Genomic DNA, 21,214 nt, shown 5'->3' with positions numbered 1-21,214 from the left:
AAAATCAATAGTGATGTGCCTCATCCTAAAGTGAAACGCGGGGTTGGCGCATAAATATGTGGTTCCCACATTGTCACAGTAAATAGCAGGTTGTTGTGGGAATGTAACACGAAGTTCCTTTAGTAAGGATTGAATCCATGCTAATTCAGCTGATGTTGCTACAACTGCTCGGTACTTAGCTTCTATTGAGGAATGAGCAATAGAACGTTGTTTATTGGAGCTCCACGAAATTGGATTATGACCCAGAAAAATAACATATGCATTGGTGGAGGTATGATCATCTTTATTCCCTGCCCAATCGGCATCCGAGAAGGCATGAAGATGTAGTGGATAGTCATTTTTGAGAAGCATACCATGAGACATCACACCCTTGAGGTATCGAAGAAGACATTTGGCAACAACTCAATGAAGAGCAGTGGGCTTGTGCATAAATTGCGAGAGCTTATTTACTGTGAATGCAATGTTCGGATGGGTGATTGACAAAAATTGAAGACTGCTGACGACCCGTCTATACTTAGTGGCGTCGGAGAGGTTGGAACCGGCAGTAATAGTGAGAGATGAGCTTGTGGATGGGGCGTCTGAACCTCTTTTTTCTCAAGTATGGTAGTTCTATCAAGGAAATCTTGTATATATTTGTGTTGAGACAAAAGAAGACCCTGACGAGTAGGAACGACCTCGACACCGAGAAAATAGTTAGGAGCCCCAAGATCTTTGATAGAGAATTTATCAGAAAGCTGAGCATTAAGGTTGTGAATCATGGATGTATTGGTACCCGTCACAATTAAATCATCAACATATACTAACAAGCAAATCAAAGTTCCATCATGAGAGTATATGAACAGTGATGTATCCAAATGAGAATTTGAAAAACCTACTGATAATAAAAAATCCTTGAGTTCAATGTGCCATGCTCATGGTTCCTGTTTGAGTCCGTATAGAGCTTAGCACAATTTACAGACATGTCTTGGAAATGTGAGATTAATAAAACCAGGTGGTTGAGACATGTAGACTTCCTCAGTGAGATGCCCATTAAGAAAGACATTGTTTACATCAAGTTGGCGAAGTGGCCAGCTACGAGAAAGTGCAAGATAAAGAACAACCCGAATCGTCGTTGGCATGACAACGGGACTAAATGTATCTATATAATTAATTCGAGGGCGCTGATGAAAGCCCTTTGCTACAAGATGAGCTTTGTAGCGTGAAATTGAACTATCGAAATTTCGTTTAACACGGAATACCCATTTGTAACCAATAAGATTCAGAGTTGGACGAAAGAGAACTAGTTCCCAAGTGCTGTTCCGGATAAGTGCATCAAACTCCTCTGACATAGAAGCTTTCCATTTAGGAATTTTCATTGCTTATGAGACACATGAGGGTTCAAGTGATGCACTGGGAGAGTGAGTAGTAGTCACAAAGAACTTCTTCAGTTTGTGTATGTTATTTTGCGAACGGGTGACCATGGTGTGGCTTCGCGTAGGCTGAAGAGATGGTTCCATGGTAGGAAGAGCTGTAATAGTAATAGGGTCATCAAAATTCTCACGTGAGAGAGGAATTTCACATAGGGAGAAACCACCCAAAGGGATTGACTGAGTCGATGAGCTGGGCATCTTATGCATAGAATTGGAAATTGAGGATGTGGTTGGCGAGATTTCTGGGGAGGAAATCTAGCTAGAAATGGAAGGCGTAAGAGAATTAGGGATTGGAATTTGATAGATGGGAGGTGTGGTAATTGCATGGGAGGTCCACATGGAGAGATTCGTGAATTAACATGTGTAAAGTTTTGGTCAAGAGAAAAATATGGAAAAATTGTCGCTATAAAATTAACGTGTCTGAAAACAAAGATACGGTTGGTAGTGGGACCTAGACACTTATATGCACTTTGTGTAATAGAGTACCAAAAGAACACACAAGGCCGAGAACAAGGTTCAAGTTTGTTGTTAGTGTAAGGCTTTAACTAAGGGTAACATAAGCATCCAAAAACACGTAATGTGGTATAATTTGGTGAATAACTAAACAATTTTTTAAATAGAGATTAGAGAGACAAATTTGGTGTTGGTATGCGATTAATTAGATAGACGGTGGTGAGAAATGCATTGGACCAGTGTAAGCAAACAAATATTTGCTTATAGATAAGTTGTGTTGTGATGGGATGATTACCAATGCGTTTATGAAAGAAACTTGTGGGAATCAATTCTGTAAGATGGATTGTAGAGAAGATAGTTTAGCACCTTCAAGGGTAGTTGCTATACTGGTGGAGAGCATGGAAACACTTCTAGGCAATGTCTTAAAGCAGGACAGGGATAGGGACAGCATGTATAGCAGGGACAGAGGGCACTATTATCTTTACCCGCTCCACAGATTCCACGGATTCAGGGACAGACATATCCGGCTTTACCAGCACCGCAATAGTTGCATTAGCCGCAGGATGTTCTAGCACCTCAGGCTGTTGATGGTATGTTTCTTATTCATGCTACACAGGGTCGTGTTTTATTGGATACGAGTGCTACATATTCATTCGTGTCTAAATCTTTTGTTGCATTATCTGGGATGATGACACGAGTATGCGATAGACCTCATGGTATATCTACACCTTTACAAGAGAGTGATGGCCTTGTGACATTAGATACTGGTAGACTCAGATTTCTAGCCAATTTATTGGTCCTGGACATACACACTTATGATGTGATACTTGGGATGGGTTGGTTATCTCACTACCATGCCCAAGTTAATTGTTATGATAGGTCTATTTTTTTCACTATACCTGGTCAGGATATGTACGTCGTCACTATGCCACATTCTAACGGGGTTGCTAGCACTTATTTATTCTATGTGGAGAAGGAAACGGAGGAGGAGATTACTGTGTCATTGGATAGCATATCAATTATACATGAATTTTAGGATGTTTTTCAAGAGATTCCAGGGTTGCCACCTAGTCGAGAGATAGACTTTGTGATTGATTTAGCACCAGGCACTACGTTTATTGTTAGAGCACCATACAGGATGACACCAGTGGAGATGAGAGAGCTGAGGGATTAGATTCAGTAATTACTCAGCCAAGGTTTTATACGTAGGAGTACTTCACCCTAAGGAGCACCAGTTTTGTTTGTGGAGAAGAATGATGGTTCACTTTGCCTGTGTATAGATTACAGGGAGTTGAATAAGGTGACTATTTGAAATAAGTACCCTTTGCTCAAAATTGATGATCTTTTTGATCAGTTGAAGGGAGCTACATACTTCTCTAAGATTGATCTGCATTCTGGATTTCATCAACTTTGGGTTAGGGAGCAGGATGTTCATAGGATAACATTTTTCACTAGATATAGTTTTTATGAGTTTCGTGTCATGCCTTTCGGATTGACTAACGCACCAACAATCTTCATGGATATAATGAACAGAGTCTTCAGGGCTTACTTAGATCAATTTGTCATCGTCTTCATTGATGATATATTGATTTATTCTAAGTCAGAGGATGATTATGCCAGACATCTTCGCACAGTGTTGTAAATGCTTCGTGAACACTAGTTATATGTTAAGTTCAAGAAATGTGAATTTTGGCAATGGGAAGTGAAGTTTCTGGGTTACATAGTGTCAGAAAGGGGAATAGCGGTAGATTCAGCCAAGGTTTCAGTAGTGATAGAGTAGGGACAACCTACTTCACCTACCGAGATTCGGAGTTTCCTCGGATTGGCAGGATATTATCGTAGGTTCATCCAGGGTTTCTCGAAGATAGCGGGACCACTCACTCACTTAACTAAGAAGGGGGTACAGTTCGTGTGGGATGAACACTGTCAGAAAGCTTTTGATGAGCTAAAGAATAAGTTGAACTCTGCATCGGTTCTGTCTACTCCACAGAGTGGGATAGAGTATCTTGTCTACACAAATGCTTCTTTACAAGGTCTTGGGTGTGTTTTGATGTAGGAAGAACTACCAATTTCGTATGGATCTCGTAAACTTAAGCCTCATGAGCTTAATTATCTAACACATGATTTGGAGTTAATAACTGTGGTCTTTGCCTTACGTATTTAGAGGCATTATCTGTTGGGCAAGTCCTTCAGCTTATTTAGTGATCACAAGAGTCTGCAGTATTTGTTCACTCAGCGGGAGTTAAATATGAGACAGAGCCGGTGGTTAGAGTTTGTGAAAGACTATCATTTCTCTATACAATACCATCCGGGGAAAGCGAATGTGGTGGCAGATGCACTCAGTCGTCGACCCTATGCGAGTCTTTCTGCTTTGTTCACCATTGAGTGGAATGTTTTAAAGACCGTTGATGAGTTGTCTGATACTTTTATGGCTTATATGGTAGTTACACCTTCTATCATGCACAAGAACTTGAAGGCACAACTCATAGATCAGCAGTGCATTGACAAAGTTGCAGAGATAGCTTCTGGGGAGGTTCCATTTTCCTATGTTGGGATTGATGGAGGTTTGCGGTACAAAGGGCATTTAGTAGTCCCTTCTGCTGATGATTTAAGGAATGATGGGATGACTGAGACTCATCATTCTGAGTTTTCTGTTCATCCAGGAGGAAACAAAATGTATTAGGATATGAAACGACAGTTTTGGTGGGCAGGTATGAAAAGGGATATTACTATTGATGTCTCTCAGTGTAGTATTTTTCAGATGGTCAAGATTGATCATTAGAGGCCGTTAGGATCTCTACAGCCACTACCTATACCAGAGTGGAAGTGGGAAAGCATTTCTATGGATTTTGTGGAGGGATTGCCCAATTCATTCAAGGATCACAATTCCATATGGGTCATCGTTGATAGGTTGACTAAGTCAACTTATTTCTTGCCTATTCGTACTGATTTTACTTCGGAACAGTTGGCGCGACTTTACATTACAGAGATTGTAAAGTTACATGGCATTTCGTTATCTATTATATCGGACAAGGATTCAAGCTTTGTGTCAGGATTTTGGAAGAGTTTTTAGTAGGCTTTGGGAACAGAGTTGCATCTTAGTACTGTTTATCATCCTCAGACTGATGGACAGACCGAGAGGGTTAATTAGATCGTGAAGGATATGCTTCGTTCTTGTGTTCTTGAATTCAAGGGCCACTAAGAGAATTATTTGCCACTTGTAGAGTTTGCGTATAATAATAGCTTCCAAAGGACTATTGGTATCGTACGATTTGAGGCATTGTATGGTCGACCGTGTCGATCTCTTGTTTGTTGGATGGAGGTTGGAGAGAGCAGATTTTTGGGTCCTGAGTTCATTAAAGATACTTCTGAGAAGATTACTCTTATTAGGGATCGCATGCGCACTACCCAGAGTATGCAGAAGAGTTATGCCGATCGTCTACCCAAAGTATGCAGAAGAGTTATGCCGATCGTCATACTCGTGCATTGGAGTTTCAGGTTGGAGATCAGGTTCTACTTAAAGTGTCTCCTATGAAAGGAGTGATGCGCTTTGGGAAGAAAGGGAAGTTGTCACCGTTGTTTGTCGGTCCATTCATGATTACGGATCAAGTTGGCACTGTAGCTTATCGGTTAACACTTTCGGATCATTTGGATTGTGTGCGTAATGTGTTCCATGTTTCCATGTTGGTGAAATTTCTGTGAGATGAGGATCGGTATCAGCATATCGATGTTGGTGAGATTAAGTTACAGCCGGATGCAACATATATAAAGCCACCATGTCGTATTGTCGATCGTAGGGATCAGATTCTTCGCAATAAGGTTATACCTTTAGTGCGAGTTCAGTGGAGTCACCATAATGAGGCTGAGTCTACTTGGGAGCGGGAGGATGTCATTCGCTCGCAGTTTCCTAAAATAATGGAAGAAGGTAAGAGCGAATTCCGAGGATGAAATTCTTTTTATTAGGGGGGAAGAATGTAATACCCCTAATTTTAAAAGGATAATCTCGACATTTCTTTTATGGTTTTATTGCAATTTTATATTCATTATTTGTTTATTTGACTATTTGTTTAATTGAAATTATATGTTAAATTTATTGATTTGTTTAATTGAAATTATATGCTTATGTGGACTTGAATTAAATGTTTAAATTAAGATGTTTATTTTATTTCAAGGAGTTGGGCTTGGATAGTAGTAATGGACCAACAGTTTTGGGTCACATGGATTTTTTGGATAGGGGATTAAATGAGTACGGTTATTATACATGGGTAGTTATACATATATATATGGGTATATATGTATATAGGATTCTGTTAATTATGAATTATAATTCGTAGTGATATTCAGTATATGATATATATTATATAAATATAATGGTTTACACACACACACACACACACACATACATATATATATATATATATATATATATATATATATATATATATATATATATATATATATATCACGATGGATTAGGGTGCCGACATATATTAGATGTATTTATTTTATTTTTTTTCTCCTTTTCCTTAGGTAATTAGAATTAGGTTAAATTAAGTTTGTCTATAAATATATCGTATTAAGTCTGCCTAGGGTTCAAAACACAAACCCTATTCACGTACAGAGAGGTTTGAGAGAACTGAGGGATTAAGTTAGGGTTTCGGCCATAGGTTGAAGGTTGGACCAAGGAGGAAGGAAGGTGATTGCTTGTGGGTTGAACCAAGAGCAACAGAGGTGTTTAACAGCAGTTAAGGAGTTGTCAGAAAAATCAGAGATGGTGGTTCAAGGTTTCAAACTGAAACTCAAGCAAGTTCTATATCTTATTTCTTCCCGTAGACCTGTGTTCTGTTTATGCCTAGATAATCTTCAGGATTAAATCGGACTTTAAAACTGAACTTATATGCATATTAACTCAGAGTTTGAACTGTATTATCTGATGTTAATTGAAATTGACGTATCTCATAAATTATTTCATTCTATGTACTCTAAATTGTTGTTTATGATGCATATTGTGTTTTTAAGTATTTCTGGAATAAATTCGGGTGTAGATTAAACTCTTAGGAACCCTAACAAAAAGTTACAGAGGTGTTTAAATGTTGTTAGAGGCGAAGAAGATGATGGTTAACAGCTTATGGCTCTCTAGGGGAGAGAGCAGGCTCCACAAGGTGTAGAGCCAACTCCACAAGGTGTAGAGTCGGCTGCCCATGGGGGAGAGGCGGCTCCTCTGCTGGCAGTGCACCTGCGGGTGTTTATTTGGTATTTTTGGAACTACAGGGGGTAAAAAGTGATTCTGGACTTTAGTGGGGGGTTTTAAATGATTTAAATAAACATATTAAAGTCCCAGAATTGTTAATCCATGCTATTACGCTGAAATTTGGACCTCATGAAATTTAAATATTTATTTGCATGCTGTTAATGGTTAGGGAAGATTTAATTGCTGATTGTCGTTCTAGCAAGTTAAATGGCTTAGTATGATATTACTCTTGTATAAATCAATATAAGGTGCTCAGTTTAGTATCTGATTCCATTATATCATGCTTTGGATTTTAATTGATGAACTGTTTACTTCTGTTCTGTCAATTATATGGATTTTGTGGATTGTATGCACTGGTATGGGACGGTGGCATATTAGGGACGGATTAGTTCAAAATACTAAATTCTACCTACTCTAGAATAAGGGAATTGATTAACTATAATGTTAAATCCTACTTATATGTCATGTCAAGACAACGAACAATTGAGCGGCACTATTTTGGTTTTGGATGGATTTATATATATATAATTATGGTACCACGATATGAGCTTGAGTCTCAGGATCGATGGTAAGGGAACGTATATGCAGTGGGATGCATGGCTGGCTATGATGGTAGAGGTATACCTTGTTAGGTCTAGGTACTCATGCCCATTTTAGGTGCGTTTTGCATGTTGCCTACTAGTCAGGTTGACACCGCCTTATAGTCCAGTGAGAGTCCCTTAGTGTGGAAATATATATATTTATGGACTAGTTAGTTATTGTTAAGTTGTTTAGGATGTATCTACATATCGGGTCTCTGTTTGGATTGTAGTTAGAGTAAAATTTGTTCGTGGGCCTGACCCATTATTATTTTTCTCAGGTGTTCAACAGTCAGTCTTAGAGCTTGATCGTGCTAAGTAGAGACAATCACTCACTCCTCCGACTACGTAGGACTATTACTTATGTTTTAGTTTTGGTTTTCTTATTTAGTTCAGGTATTTATTTTCCAGCTGGGATATTATTAGGGGTCCACTAGATGGATTCCCGAGTTCTAATAATATTAGAGGTTTTGGCAATGTTGGATTTTATAACTTTTGAGGATTTATTATTTAGAATTCTTTCAGCTTGATTATTTATTCTTCAATTCTTTTGTACTCATGCTTGTTTATATACTTAATTGTTTGGTATCCCTCAGATCTGTGCTCGGACTTGATGATGAATGCTGAAAAGTGCACTTTTAAACCCCTTAAGCTTGAGTATTCTAGGACCTTTATCTATCTTATTTTCCCGTTTTAGTAGTTATTTGTGTTTTTGTCTATTTTAGGTCAATAATGTTAAAATAGGCTAAAAATGGTTTCTTAAAGCTTTTTTGGAGTCAAATTAAGTCTTGGTGAGGATCCGGAGCAAAAGGAGGCTGATTTGGAGCAAAAAGAGGCTGATCCTGAAAAGCTGCCAAGTGAGATCGATCATGAGATCAATCGTAGAAAGTGAGATCGATCAAAGTTGGATCGATCGAAAATCAAAGTTGGATCGATCGAACTTTTCTCTGATCGATCGAACTTTTGCTAGCAGCGAGCTGTCTTATTCCTGTGCGCGCCCAAAAGTCCACCTACCACATAGTACGGGATTAGATATTTTTGGGGCTATATTTCTGACTTAGTGACTAAGAAAAGGACCTTCTATATAAAGGGAAGTGACCCATTTTGTAAAGGAGCTTTTAATTATTTTACTTTTACATTGTAATTTTAGTTTCTCTCTCTAGAAAGTTAGAGATTAGGGTTAGAAGAAAAGGGGGAAATGGAGGCACATCTTAAGGTCCATCTCTAGACCACTCTCTTTCTCCATCTCTAGAGCTTCAAAGAAGAAGAAGAAGAAGAAAAAGAAGAAGAAGAAGAGGAAGAAGAAGATGGAGCCATATTTGGAGCTTGATTTCATGACCACATCTACCTCCTCCATGATTGGCTAGATCTACATTTAGGGCTTAGATGAGCCCTAAGTCTTGTGTAATCTAAACCCTTGTATTTCTATTTTTGGGGATTTATATATATTGTTGTGATTAGTGTTCTAGCCTTGTGAATTTAATGAATCTTGATATATTTCTATGATTTCTATGGTTTAATTCTTCCTATTAATTCTCTAGTTTATTTACATGTCTATGTGTAATTAAATTGGGAATTATTTCTTATATGATTCATATGGATTAATTCTTTCTATTGATTCTCTATTTGATTACATATTGTCTTATATGTGATTATTTGGGAATTAATCTCTACACTAGATTCTCTATGTTGGTTACATGTCAATGTGTGATTAATTAAGGATTTAGTGATGGCTAAGCATGGATTTTCATTGAATGGGTTTATCAATTAATTTGATGGTTTATACTTATGCTTGATGGGTTGTTCTACAATTTAATTCATGCTTGTAGGTAGGTAGACAATCCATGCTTGCTTAGATATTCCATGGCTTATTATTGCAAATTCCATGATTCTCTAGATTGATGTGTGCTACAATTGTTGTTACTTAGATGGGTCATGCTTAAAATTGATGGGTTGTGCTACACTTAGTTTAGGTAGACAATTCAAACATAAATTAGATGGTCCATGCTTAATATTGCAATTGGTAATCGCATTCTATTCATAATAATGTATTCCCCATTAATGGAATGCAAGTGGTTAATTACATGAGCTTAGTGGTGATTCCAACAACCTAAGACCTCTCTTCATATCTCTTAAATCCCTATCTCTAACTAGTTTACTTTACTTGTATTTGAATTTCATTGCACCTTAGTTTAATCAAACCAATCTCTCTCTTTGCAATCTTGTGATACATTAGAGTCAAAGTTAAATTCCAACACGAATAATCCCTTAGGACGATCCCTACTCACTCTTGCTACGCTAGTAGTAGTGGTGGTAGTGATTTTTATAAATTTAAATTTGACCTAAAAAGCTTTTATTGAATCGCACATTTACTACATTATTTTGACGTATATCAAGTGGCCTCGTCACTTGATTACCCGTGGCTCTAGAATCGAGGGGTTTCACAACTTATGACCACCTCATATGCAATTTTTTATGAGATACCCACTATACCTACGGTTGAGACTGCCGTATAGTCCAGTGAAAGTTTATAGTGTGTATATAGATATATCTATCGGCTATATAGCTATTGCATAAGTTTGGCTAGGGATGCATCATTTTTCAGTTCTCTGATTGAGTTGTAATAGAAAGAGCTTATTCGTAGGTCTGACCCACACTTTTATTTTTTAGGTCCACGTCAGTTCCAGACTTAGAGTTCGTACGTATTGACGAGGCCGCTTGTGAACGCCAAAATAATGTAGTGAATGTGTGGTTTAAGAAAAGCCTTTTAAGTCAAAATTAAATTTATAAAAACCACTACCACCACTACTACTAACGTAGCAAGAGTGAGTAGAGATCGTCCCAAGGGATTATACGTGTTGGAATTTAACTTCAACTCTAGCGTATCAAAAGATTGCAAAGAGAGATATTGGTTTGATTACACTAAGGTGCAATGAAATTAAAAAGCAAGTAAAGTAAACTAGTGAAAGATAGGGATTTAAGAGATATGAAGAGAGGTCTTAGGTTGTTGGAATCACCACTAAGCTCATGTAATTAACCACTTGCTTTCCATTAATGGGGAATACATTGTTGTGAACAAAATGTGACTACCAATTGCAATATTAAGCATGGACCATCAAATTCATGCATGAATTGTCTACCTAACCAACAAATAAACTAAATGTAGAACAACCCATCAAATCTAAGCATGACCCATCAAACTAGTCATAATTGTAGCACACATCAATCTAGAGAATCATGGAATTTGCAATAATAAGCCATAGAATATCAAATCAAGTATATATTATCTACCTACCTACAAACATGAATTAAATTGTAGAACAACCCATCAAACATAAGAATAATCCATCAAATTAATTGACAAACCCATCCAATGAAAATCCATGCTTAGCCATCATCAAATCCTTAATCAATCACACATAGACATGCAACTAATATAGAGAATCTAGTGTAGAGATTAATTCCCAAATAATCACATATAAGACAACATGTAATCAAATAGAGAATCAATAAAAAGAATTAATCCATAGGAATCATGTAAGAAATAATTCCCAATTTAATCACACATAGACATGTAAATAAATTAGAGAATTAATAGGAAGAATTAAACCATAGAAATCATAAAAATATACCAAGATTCATTAAATTCACAAGGCTTGAACACTAATCACAACAATATATATAAATCCCCAAAAATAAAAATACAAGTGTTTAGATTACACAAGACTTAGGGCTCATCTAAGCCCTGAGTGTAGATCTAACCAATCATGGAGGAGGTAGATGTGGTCATGAAACCCTTAAGGGTAAGCTCCAGACATGGCTCCATCTTCTTCTTCTTCTTCTTTGAAGCTCTAGAGAGAGAGAGACAGTGGATCTAGAGATGGGTCTTTGAGATGTGCCTCCACTTCCCTCTTTTCTTCTAACCCTAATCTCTAACTTTTTTAGAGAAAGAAAGTCAAATTATAATCTAAAAATAAAATGATAAAAAACTTCTTTACAAAATGGGTCACTTCCCTTTATATAGAAGGTCCTTTTCTTAGTCACTAAGTCAGGAATATAGTTCTAAAAATATCTAATCCCGTACTATGTGATAGGTGGACTTTTGGGCGCGCATGGGAATAAGATAGTTCGCTGCTAGCAAAAGTTTGATCGATCAGAGAAAAAGTTCGATCGATCAGAGAAAAGTTCGCTCGATCCAACTTTGATTTCCGATTGATCCAACTTTGATCGATCTCAGAAAAAGTGATCGATCTCAGAAAAAGTTAGATCGATCCAACTTGGCAGATTTTTAGCATCAGCCTTGATGAGTGCTGAAAAGTGCATATTTAAACCCCTTAAGCTTAGGCATTCTAGTACCTTTATCTATCTTACTTTACCGTTTTAGATTGATTTCGTATTATTTCTATTTTCAGGCACTTATCCCGAAAATAAGCTAACTCAGCCAAATAAGAGCAGAAATGAAGCAATTCTGGGATGAATCAAAGAAAGGAGCCAAGTGGAAGCAAAAGGAAGAAAAATGTGGAAATCAGTATCTTCAATCGATCTCAGATCAAAGTTCGATCGATCCAACATGATCGATCTCAGCACTTCAAGATGAATCAGAGCCATGATAACATTTTTAGAGATCTCAAAAGTTCGATCGATCCAACATCATTTTTCAATCGATCGAACTGCCTTGTCCTTATCTAAATGATTGATCTTATCTAGTTGTACCACCCTACTAACCACTTTTGTCCTTTTTCCAAAAATATCTTCAAAATATCTCAGATTTGTCTTTATCCAAAAAGCGCCACCATTGAGGATCGATCCAACTTCAGTTCGATAAATCTCAACCATGTTCGATCGATCCAAGTCCAAGGTTCGATAGATCGAACTTTCTTCAGTGCGAAAAAGTTAAATCTCCAGCTCACAAAAAGTTGTCCTTTATCCAATCATTGGGGAATATTTTGTGCACGACCCCAGCTCATTTTGGGGGTCATTTGACCTACCTATATAAGGATAAGGATTACTTTTTATATCATATCACCTCATACAACCTCATATGATATTATCTCATACCTTGTAAGAACTCTTGGAGAGCAAGCTTAGAGGAGGAGGAGGCTAGAGACACCATTGGAGACTCTTCATCAACCAAGGAGCAAATCTCTACTGTGCAGTTAGCCCTTGAGGGTTGGAGAAGCACTACAATGAGTGGCTAGACATCTTCTTGGGGCTAGAGTTAGCCCCAAGCATGCTTTTTACATCTTAATTTTGTGTATTATTAAGGGATTAGTGTTGTAATACATGTTTTGGCACTTATATATATATAGATCTTGTTTATTCAATGATTTATATGGTTTAATGCTTTCAATTGATCATTTCATTCTATCCATATGTCTATGTATGCTAGAATAGATGTTCATGTGTTTGTCTTTACTTCTTGTGTTATTGATACATGTCTATGTGTATTAATGCTATAGATTAAGAGATTGTCAAAACATTGTGCTTAAAGGAATGCTCTTGTAATTTTCTAAATGGTTCATGCTCATTTCTTGATGGATTGTGCCTCTCCCTTAGCTTAATTAGTTTAATTTCATGTCATTAGCTTAATTGTAGTGTAGTGGTAGCATAGTTGTTAGATGGGAGGACAATCCATGCTTGTTGTTTGATGTTCTATACTTTTGAATGCAAGTAGCATATGTCTCTAACCTTGTGGTGTATTTGGCTTGTGAGCTCAATGAAATGATTAATGACTTGTTAGATATATTGTGCTTTTTACATGCTATTTAGACAATATATACTTAATTGCTAGATATATTGTGCTTTTCACATGTTGATTAGACAATGTATGCTTAATTGGTCACCCTTGCTAATTGAATCAACCAAACACACACGCACACATCAATATTGTAACACACATTTCCCTCATTAGTCACTTGTTAAGGGTGTAGAAAAGTATTGTTTGGTGGTGACCTCTAAACCCCAAAATCTCTCTCTCTCTTACTTACTTTTTATTGCATTTCATTGTTTAGTTTAATTTGCTCTCTAGTTTAATCAACTAACCAACTATTTGTTTGATCACTCGACCTACTAACCTTAATAGCGATTCCATAACCAAGTACGACTCCAATCCCTTGGGACGATCCTTACTCACCCTAACTATATTTTTAGTGAAGGTAGTAGTGGCTTCTATAAATGTAAAACTTGGCCCTCACCTAAATTGCACACTTGTTAAGCTTGTTGTGGTGTAGGACGACATAGCCACCACCAAGTTTTTGGCGCCGTTATCGGGGATCTGGCAACGTCGTATTTGTAGAATTCATTAGGAATTAGTACTCTTTTGATTGTGTCTTTACTTTGTTTTTATTTTTCTTTTTGATTACTTATTGTGTTTGTTCATCTTTGATAAGGAGCATTGAGTTAGGAGGCAAGCAAGGGAGCCACCAAGCAAAGGAACTAAGCAAGCAAGGAAAAATGCTAAAAGTTTAATTTTTTTTTTTTGTTAAGCTAAGCTATAAATTTGGAGTTGAAGTGCTATAGGACCTTTGTGAGCTTTTTCTTACTCAATCCCTTAGTTAAATCGTGAGCCTGCGTGGAGGCATTTTTAATTGTTCTTTGCATCATTGTTGTTAAAGCAAATGAAGTATGGGTTAAGTGTTTGTGGTGGAAGTTTCATTGAATTGTTGTGAAGTTGAAGTGTTTATTCATTCATTGTGTTTATGTGTTTTTACATTGTGCATGCATGGCCGTAGATCACTAACACCAACTCTTGTCCCTCTTGATTTGCATCTTGAATCCGTAGTTAGAAATCCTAGGGGAAGAGGAAGTTCTAGTTCTATCCGATCCATTATATCAATGGAAGGCCATAATGAAGAGCATGTAGAGGACCTTGGTCATATAGACCAACAATGTATCCTCCATCCAAATGTGCATCATGAGAACATACAAGCACCATTAGACATGCCTAGGCCATTCATTCACCAACCACAACAACAACAAGGCCAAGTTCCATTTGGAATGCCAAGGCCAATGTATGCTCCACAACCTCCCATCATTCAAGGAAATCAAAATCAAGGTGCCCACGTTGCATCTCAAATTGCTAATCCTCCACTTGCTTTAAGAGATCACTATGTGCCTAATGAATATAATGCACCCACATGCATTCAATTGCCACCATTTAGAGCACATCACTATGAAATTAAGCCACAAACCATTCAAATGCTTCCTAACTATCATGGACTTCCAAGTAAAGAACTTTACAAGCATTTGGATGAGTTTCTTGAAGTATGTTCCACCGTAAAATATACGGACATGCCGGAAGAGGTCTTAAGACTCAAACTTTTTCCATTCACCTTAAAAGACAAGGCAAAATATTGGTTTAACAATCTTAGGCCTTTTTCAATTACTTCTTGGGCAGAAATGCAAAAAAAGTTCTTAAAGAAGTACTATCCGGTTTCTAAGACCAATGTTATGATAACCTCAATTCGAGAATTTTCACATGGGGATGGAGAAACGTTTTATGAGGCATGGGAACGCTTTAATGAATTGCTTAGGAAGTGTCCACATCATGACATGCCCAAATGGCAATTAGTTCAATATTTTTTTGAGAGCTTATCGGACAATTACAAAGGCATGGTTGATGCTTCCATGGGTGGCTCATATATTGATAGGCATGAGGATGACGTGGCGTCTTTATGAGAGTATGAGTGAAAATTCTTTGCATAGAACATTATCATCCAAGAATGGTAGAAATTCACAAGGTAGGAAGAGTGTTGGCTTACATTAAGTTGACCATTCAAATGAAATAGCCGCCGAAATGAAGTCTTTATCTTAAAGGTTTGATCAATTTTTGATTAACCAAAATTCGGCAAACCAAGTATCTTCCTTCCCTAACCATTCTCATCGTGCGTCAAATGAAACATGTATGACTTGTTCTAGTGTTCTTCATTCTACTTCTCATTGTCCTCACGTACAAGTGCAAAATGAACCTAATGAACAAGTCAATGCAGCTTTTGTGAACCAAGGGAACAATCCTTATGGTACTCATTATAATCCAAGTTGGAGAAATCATTCGAATTTCTCTTGGAAAAACCAAGGAGAGGGCTCAAACCCTTCCCAAGGCGGTTTTCAAGGGAAGTACATTCCACCTCCACTTCAAAACTAAGGATCCCAAGGTTATAGACCTTACCAATCACAAGGGAATCAAATTGCTAACTCTCATTTTCCCAACCAATCTTATTCCCAAGGAAATGCTAGAAGTCCCGCCTTTGAAGAAAAAGTTTTGAATGCTTTGGGCATTCTTGAGGCTAACACATAATTGCTTCATTCCCACTCTCAATCCATTGCGAAGCTAGAAACCCAAGTAGGGCAAATAGCAAGCACTCTTAATGTAAGAGAGAAGGGAAAGATGCCTATTAATGCCTCACCTAAGTAACAATGTGTTATGGAAACCCATTCCTCATAGGAAGGCCACACCATTGAGCATGTTAATGCGGTGACTACCTTACGGAGTGGTAGGATTGTAGACAATCAAGTTGAAATGTCCAATGAAGAGGGGAACCGGTGCAACCTCAAGTTGTCACCCTTCCCGTTTCACATCCCATTCCTCCTTCATTACATATACATGATCTTGTGAATGAGAAAGCTTCAAAATGTGATTTGAAAAATAATTTTGAAAATGATTTGCCGAAAAATGAATTTGAAAAGGTTTTGTTGAAAAATAATTTGAAACAAAATGATTTGAAAAATTCACGTGTTGAAGAGACTTCAAAGAAAAATTCTGAAAAAGTGTTTGAGCCAAAAGTTCCATTTCCGGATGCCCTAAAAGGATCCATTTCAAAAGACGAGTAAAAGGCAAAAACCAATGAAATCATGGAAATGTTTAGGCAAGTGAAAGTCAATCTTCCACTTTTGGATGCAATCAAGCAAATTATGGCTTATGCCAAATTCTTGAAAGACTTGTGCACCCAAAAGCGAAAGAATAAGAGCCAAGCACCAAGAAAGTGGTTTTGACCAAGCAAGTAAGCTCAATTTTGCAACATTACACTTTACCAAAGTTTAAGGACCCCGGTTCACCTACTACTTCATGCATCATTGGTGATCATATCATTAATCGAGCGCTTCTTGACTTAGGAGCAAGTGTTAACCTTCTTCCATACTCGGTTTATGTCAAATTGGGCCTAGGTGAATTGAAACCGACGTCGGTAGTTTTACAACTTGCCGATCGATCCACTAAGAAGCCTAGGGGTATAATTGAGGATGTTTTGATAAAGATTGACAAATTCTTCTTCCCCGTTGATTTCATTGTCATTGACACGGAACCGGTCCCCAATCCTAAAAGCCAAATTCTCGTTATCCTTGGCCGTCGTTTTTTGGCAACCGCTAATGCCAACATCAATTGTAGGATGGGGATAATGAAGATCTCATTTGGCCACATGAAGGTGAAGTTGAATATCTTTAATCCCACACCCAATTCATTTGACAAACATAAAGGAGAGGTTAATGTTGTAGATAAATGTCATGATCTTCAATTTCAAAGAAGTGAGCTTTTGTGTAAGACCAAAACTTCAAAGGGATCATCTTAAACCTTGCATTCTCAAAGTGTTGTTTCAAATTCTTACTTTGAAAGGGCATGGAAGCCCAAAGGTTGTGATTGCATTGACAAGGAATCCAAAGTTTCTTTTGAGCTTAATCCAACAAGTTCTTCAAATAACCATTTGTTGGGTGGAGTTCAAAGCATCTATCACCCCAATAAGAAGGGGATGCATTACAAGATCTTTGATCCGGGCTAAAAGAGCCCAATGTCTTGCTAGAGACGTTAAAGACTAGCAAAAACATTTCGTAGGGTGCCAAAACCCTATTCCTCCCTCATTTCTATCTTAAATTTCATTTCTTACGAAGTCTAGATACTTGTTTTTGGTTCATATGCATTGCTAGGAACTGTGATTAGGATTGCATGAATTTTTATGTTGTGATTGAGCATTTTGCATAAGTTCGATCGATCTCAAATGAGAGTTCAATCGATCGAACTTCCACCTGCATCCAACACTTAGAAAAATTTTCCACCTGCATCCAAATCACCTCTCTGTCCCATCGTTCGAACTTTTTCTCAGATCGATCAGAAGACGTTAGATCGATCCAACTTCAAAGTTTGATCGATCTCATGCTCCAACACTTAGAAAATTTTGAGCCTGCATCAACCTGCATATTTCAGCTCTATTTCTCATCGATCGAAAACATTTCAAGATCGATCTGAAGTTCTTCAATCGATCCAACTTCAAAGTTCGATCGATCTGCAAGTTCCAACACTTAACCAAATTTCTGAACCAAAAACCTGCATATATTTGCTCTCTGTCTGATCGATCGAACATTTTGTTCAGATCGATCTCAGTTCTTCAATTCTATATTCTGACATTTGTTTGACTTTATTTGACTTTTTAATTTTCAAAAATCCAAAAATATTTATTTTATTTTATTTTACTTTATTTTATTTTATTTTCCAAAAAGAAAAGAGATTTTATTTTATTTTATTTACTTAATTTTTTAAAATAATAATAAAAAATAAAATATATAAAAAAAAGAAGAAAAAGATTTTTACTTTATTTATTTCAAAAATCCAAAAAAGATTTTATTTTCTTTATTTTATTTTATTCTATTTTTCAAAAAAATCCAAAAATATTTTTATTTTATTTTATTTTATTTTTCAAAAACTCTAAAAATATTTTTTAATGTTCAATTTCAATTTTAATTCTTAATTTTAGTTTTAATTTTTCAAAAATTTCAAAAAACACTTTGATAAGAGATCATCAAAGTTCGATCGATCTGAAATCTCAGTTCGATCGATCTGAAATCTCAGTTCGGTCGATCGAACTAATCGGGAAAAGTTTTTAAAAATAGACCTAGAGGGTCTCAAGATCGGTTCATTAGATCGATCCAACCCTCCAAACCCTTATCCCTCATTCCTATCACCACTGCACTCACTCATCATCATCATCTTCTCCGGCGAATCTCTGGCAAGATCCAAACTTTGATTTTCTCTCTCTCCTCTCGGATTTTAATCTCCATTTTCCTCTCATTTTCTTTCGCGACTAGAGGTAAGATCCGAGCCACATCTCATGTTAAGCCTCCACTTGTTCAATACATGTTTTAAATGTTGAATCCATGATATTTTGTTGATGATATCCTCCATTGATGAGCTTGAAGCATGTTATGTATATATGTATATAGATATGTATATATGGTTGTATATTTTTGAGTTTTGAATTGATTATGGGAGTATGGGCTTTGTAAAGTGGCTAGAATTGATTGAATTGTTGTGTTGATGGGCCCGCGACATTGTTCGTGTGGCCCCTGTGCTTCCAAAGTCACAGATCTATGACCTTTCGATCAGTTCTCACCTTCGCACAGTTCGATCGATCGAACTTATATCTCAGATTGATCTTGAGAGATCGATCGAACTCATATCTCAGATCGATCGAAGTTTTGAGATTGATCTCAAACCTTTTTATGATCGATCGAACTTCACAGATCTCATATACACACTTCATTCATCATTATTTTGTTCATACTACCTCATATATGCCTAATGTCTGTGATATTCCACATTGGATGCATTTCATACTTACATTGTTTAGCATGTTTCATATCCTGTCACTTGCATAGATTCATGTCATCTATATGTTTTGTCTATCTTATTTGACATGCATGTTTTTATTTTGTACTTTTAATTCTTTATTCTGGCACTGACTTCCCTGTAAGTTTTTAAATTATTTTTCAGGCTATGACTAAGCGCAAGACTGTTGCCAAGAGGCAACACGGGCCTCAGAGACATATCAGACTGAGGATAGAGGAGCCAGCAGAGCCCTCTCATGCACAAGAGGAGCGTTTACAGCTTACTCCACCTCAGTCACCTGCTCAGGCGGCTGAGGATGATCATATTCCATCCACTTCTGCGGCTTAGCTTGCGTTTACACCATCACCATCTCCATCACATGTTGGAGCTGAGCATTCACCATTACCATCTTCACCACACAAGCCAGCTCCACCAGCTCGAGAGCGTAATAGGTCTGTGTCTAGATATGCGCATATAGTAGTGGACCATAAGTCAGTGTTCGACACAGATTTCTTTTCCAGATCGGTGCTGACCTGATTAGCTTACCATGATATTATCCAGAGGGGCCTTGTAGCTATTCTTGCCCCAGTTACAGAGCCTGTCTACCCGCGGCTGGTACGGATGTTCTTCCAGAACCTCCGACAGTCACTGCGTACCACAGCAGAGCTGGTCACTACTATAGATCGCCATCAGATTACTATTATTGTGGACTCGCTAGCCCGATCATGCCATTGTCCACACCGATGCCCTTCGGAGCTACAAGAGCTATATCCGAGGCTATACAGGCCTTCTTATGCCGACATGACAGTATTTCTTATAGGTCACCATGCCGATGGCGAGACTTTCGCCACCCACACCTTTCTTCCAGATGACCTATGGTTCTTTGATTCCATCTGTTTCGGAATATATATATGGCCAGGCATAAGATTTAGCGGCGAGGTGACTATTTGACAGCCCTTTATGCATTTTATACAGGCCACTGGGTATCTATCCCCGCGCTCATCTGGAGCGTGATAAGGAAGTTCTTCGACGAGTATATCAGCAAGGAGAAGCCCAAAAGGGTTAAGTCTCTCCCTTTTGGCCACCTCATCACCCAGATATTGATCGACCAGCGCTACCCTTTTCATCCTCGGGAGCACCTTGAGAAAGGTTCCTGTCACTTCTTGAAGAAGGACTGGGACAAGAGCTACAATGCTATCACCACTAGACTACAGGACCACACAGTAGTGGCTGTAGAGGAGCTCGAGGTTGAGGAGGCTGAGGCAGAAACAGCAGATCCCGCAACGGACGATGTACCAGTAGGTCCAGCTGCCGAGCACATAGACATCGATTTGGAGTGACCTGTAGATGACGCAGAACAGCACTCTCCAGCCGGGCCGCCAATACACGAGGAGAAGCAGACTCAGGATCTTTCTTCTGATTCATCCATACTTGAGGCTCCTAGTCAGACCCCCGGCTTTGGAGAGCGTCTTCAGGCTCTTGAGGATGCAGTGGTTGCTATCAGAGCTGATACTGCTACCATTCGAGTCGATGCTGTAGCCCACCGAACTAATTTTGCTACATTCCGCACGGATGTCATGACTGCACTCCAAGACTTATCTCGCGATATCCGCGGAGCTCGCCCTGCCTTGTCCTCTTGAGATTCCCAGTTCTTCTATTTTTTCATATTACACCTCTGCGCTCTATACTTCATTTTTGTCACTGTATATTATTTGCAGCCGGTCTGTCGGCTTTGATCTTTTGATGTACTCTATACTCTATTTTCTTTATATATGATTTTGTTATGGATGTCATCTATTATATTCTTATATCTGTATGCTTGACTTCATCAGATGCATCATAGTGACTACAGTGAGAGAGAATGCTACACAATTTTTAGGACCACCCTTATACCTCTCTCATTGTTTTATTTCATTTACACTTACATATCCAC

The 21,214-nt window shown here is 37.8% G+C and overlaps 1 pseudogene; it reads right to left on the bottom strand.

The window, feature by feature from the left end:
• Window positions 1-15,145: 15,145 nt before the first annotated feature.
• LOC132275602 (small nucleolar RNA R71) lies at window positions 15,146-15,244 on the bottom strand (annotated as a pseudogene).
• Between the last annotated feature and the right edge of the window lie 5,970 nt (window positions 15,245-21,214).

The sequence above is a fragment of the Cornus florida genome, unplaced genomic scaffold (genome assembly GCF_030987335.1).
Source record: "Cornus florida cultivar Cherokee Brave unplaced genomic scaffold, ASM3098733v1 CherokeeBrave_3.0.0_Hap2_Chr09, whole genome shotgun sequence".
Classification (NCBI taxonomy): domain Eukaryota; kingdom Viridiplantae; phylum Streptophyta; class Magnoliopsida; order Cornales; family Cornaceae; genus Cornus; species Cornus florida.
This window is presented reverse-complemented; position numbering and strand designations above follow the sequence as displayed.